This window comes from Marmota flaviventris, chromosome 11 (assembly GCF_047511675.1).
Source record: "Marmota flaviventris isolate mMarFla1 chromosome 11, mMarFla1.hap1, whole genome shotgun sequence".
NCBI classification, from domain to species: Eukaryota; Metazoa; Chordata; class Mammalia; order Rodentia; family Sciuridae; genus Marmota; species Marmota flaviventris.
This window is the reverse complement of record NC_092508.1, coordinates 28,788,947-28,792,907: the sequence shown is the minus strand read 5'-3', so window position 1 is coordinate 28,792,907 and position 3,961 is coordinate 28,788,947.

The window sequence follows — 3,961 nt, the reverse complement described above, 5'->3', positions numbered from 1 at the left end:
CTCTCTCTCTCTCTTTAAAAAAAAAAAGACTGAAATTCAGTTATCAATGAAATTTATCTGACAGAAAATGTTGCTTCATTTCTTCAAGTTAATTTTAAGAATGACAGAAGTGTTGATTACTGGTACCTTAGAATATATTGAAAAAATTCCAGAAGGATCATTTTCCCAACACCCGTTCCCTCTACTATACAGATATTTGACAAATTCAAGAGCTGTAGGTTTCATTTTTTTCTCCCCAGCTTTAATATTTGAAAAAATTTGTTTCTTAGTTGGTCTTGATGGGTCATAGGCAAGTTGATGTGTCTTTGTGTTTGAAATCTGTGAATACGTACTTCTGCTATCACTGTTCTATGACATGGAGTTATACCTCCAAATCAAGTGTTGGCCAGATAGCAATTGGTCTTGGTACTCAAGTTGTAGAAGATGTTAACTAGTGAGGCAGCATGTTAAAAATGATAAGGATGGCATTTGCCTTTGCAACCAGTGCTGCAGGTGGAGAAACACAGATGAGATAGTACGTAGATGGCATATTTGCTAATACCTTGCCATTGTTTATGTTATTCCTTTCTCTTATTTTCTTCCTCTTTACCTCTCCCATCATTTTATGAGATCTTTTAAATTAAATATATAGCTGAAGTGTGTTGTGAATCAGACCTGAGTACTATTTTTTCAATTGTGTCTATTTAGTCTCTTGTTCAAATATTTGTTGCAGTTGAAATATTTTTTTCTGTACTTGTCTACCCAGTATTTGAGTTTTTGGGGATATGGTGGTGAATAGGCCGGGTCACTTGTGGAGCTTGCAGTATGGGTTTCATGTAAACTGGTATTATTCTACCAACAAATACAGAAGACTTGTAGTTCCTAGACATCTTACTAGGTACTGGGCACTGCTCAGTATTCATGTGTAGTTTCTCTGTTGTCTTAGCCTTTTAAGGTATATCGGCTCTCAGGATTCTCTCTGGGCTTTCATTTCTTCATCTCTAGAATGAGGATAAGTTATTTACCAAGGCTACACAGATAGTTGGTCAGGGCTAAGGTTTGAATGTGAGCTGACATGGACTTACAGGAAAAGTAGTTGAGGATTCCCCAGGCTGGCAGTAAAATAAAACTGCAGCAATAAGACAATAGCTGTTGGGTTTTATCAACTTAATGCAGCCTGCATTTAGGAAAGGTTAGACCTAAAAAGAAGCTCAGTGGTCATTTAGTGACCTCCTTCATTTTATAGATGAAGAAGTTAAGGCTCAAAGAATTTTATCTTTCAGAAGTTTCAGCTATGCCATTGATTTCTGCATCTTCCTATTTCAGGGCTATTCATCCCAAGTGGACTGGATTCTGGTTCCAAATTGGACATCGTCTAGTTTTAGCCAAGTGATTTAACCTTTATAAGTTTCAGAATGAGGTGAGAATATTCTGTTATTAGAGAAACTAGGGTTCATTCTTTAAATGTTAAGTGTGTATCAGTTTCTTCTAGAGGTTAATTATGACTCATATTCAGAGAATTGGACAAATTTATGAATACTTAAACTGCCATTTGGAGTAGTAATTTTCTTTGAGTTTGAACTGATTGACATAGCAGATGAGAAGACATTTCCCTTTGACTACATCACTAATGTTAGCATTTTTCCTTTTGTGGCAATGAAAGAACAATGGGCAGAGAGCTGTTCAACAAGAAACAGTTGCAGTCTACTAGTAAATATGTGCACATACAAACATCTGAGATATTTTTGCCTTTCAAATTAGTTTTTTGGTTTTCTTTTAAGAATTGCCGTGCTAATGAAGGTGTAATGATGTAAGCACTTGCATATGCTACTAGTGGAATGTAAACAACCTTTCTGGAATGTACTTTGTGGGTTTTTTTTCCTTCCATGTTTTTTAAAAATGGCTTTATTAAAGTATAATTGACATACAATAAACATATATTTAAGGTACACAATTTGATAAATTTTGATATACATACATATGCCTAGGAAACTATCACGACAATCAAGATAATTAACATATCCCTCATCTTTAAAAAGTCCCCTGGAAACCACAAGTCTGTGGCACACATGGAAAAAAGATAGTATTTCCATAGTACTAGCTGTAGAGCATTTGGGGTTCTATTTGGAAGTTGGTAGCAAAAAATATTTTCCTTATATAAGAAATGAATCAGTAAAATCCGAAGCATTAGAGAAGATATTAGATGTTTCATTGTGTGATTGAAATGATTACATGTAATTCTTTTTTTTTTTTTTTAAATAGGTGTTGCTGGGGTTTAAACCCAGGGTCTTGCACTTGATAGACAAATGCTCTACCACTGAGCGACATCCCCAACCCTTTATTTGGAGATAGGTTCTGGCTCAGTTGCCCAGGCTGGCCTTGAACTTGAGGTCCTCTGCCTCAGTCTCTTGGGTAGCTCTGATTACAGGCATGTACTAGCATACCTGGCTGTTGTACATGCAATTCTTTTTTTTTTTTAAATATTTTTTGCCAATAGATTTTTCACTTTATTTGTTTATTCATATGTGGTGCTTAGGATCAAACCCAGAGCCTCATATATGCTAGGCAAGTGCTCTACCACCGAGCCACAGGCCCAGTCCTGTACATGCAATTCTTGATCAAGACACTTTAATAAGTTCTTCAAATTCTTGATATTTAGCATTGACAAAGTATCTACAAAAGTAGCTAATGAAACAATTTATTATTAAAACCATACAAAAATTGAAAATTATGTTTATAACCTAACAAATCTTCCTATTCTGTCATTGACAGAATGTGTGGTATTGGTATCTTTTTTTGTGTGTGATAATACAAATGGATCTCAAATGCAATTGAAGTATTTCTAAAAAATGATGATATTCTAATTATGGAGTGGAGATATATATATATATATACACACACACACACACACACACACACACACACACATACATACAGAGAGAGAGAGTGAGTTAGAGTAGTCACCCTTGAATATCTCTTTAAGTACATAGAATTCTGTCCATAAGACAGATCTGGGGTATCTTTTGGAGCTGTACCTATGAGGAGCTGGCATTCCTCAAACCCCACCTGACTTCACTTTACTGACATTTCCCCTTGCGTACAATGGTCAATGGTTCTCTCAGCAGCAGACTACTCACATAGTTGTCCCAGTGATGGGACATACTGTTGGCTTCACATAATATCACAGCAGAGCAGCAAAGGCCAGATGCCCCTCATAGTTGTTAACCACAGGCACTGAGAGTGGGACTGTCAGATCCCATCATATTTGGGCTACCTTTTGGAAGCCCTAGGTGGGGAGATCACTGACCAACAGCGCTTTGGTCACCTAGCTCTTTGTGGCTACCCAGAAGACCGAGGAGTTAGATATCTCTTGACATACTTATGACCCTTGTGTGTACATGGGCATGTTCTGGCCACCCATAATCCCAGATAAAGCTGAAGTCTACATTTTTTGAGACTCCCAGCTTGAATTCCAATTGTGGCCTAGCTTTCTTCATGCAGATGGGCCCACCTGAAATTAAGAGGTTAAATGAGATGGAAATCATGCTTCTGTTGGTTCTGCCAGCAAACTGCCATGGAACATTTTATTTGTCTGGAGTATCAAAAGCAAAGGTTCCAGGGTGAGGTATGGCAGTATGTAGGATGTCCATTTTGCTGGTGGGGATTGTGGCTAAGGTAATGTGGCTCTGGAACCAGAGATGGGGCAGCATCTTCATGACTTCTCAGCTTCTGGGTTGTCAGCAGAGATAGCAGCTCTTTGGACAGCCAGTTCTGTGATGGTGTTTAGGGAGTCATTGCTGGAAGTCAGACTAAACTACACATTTCTTCAATTTTTCTAATCATGTAAGCAGAATGAGTCTTCTATGAATGGCCAGAAATTATCCTCCAAACATATTGTGCTAAATAGAGTAGTTTCTGTTATCAGCAACTGAATGCTGACTAATGATAATATCACAGATAATATGCTTATATAGGTTGTAGA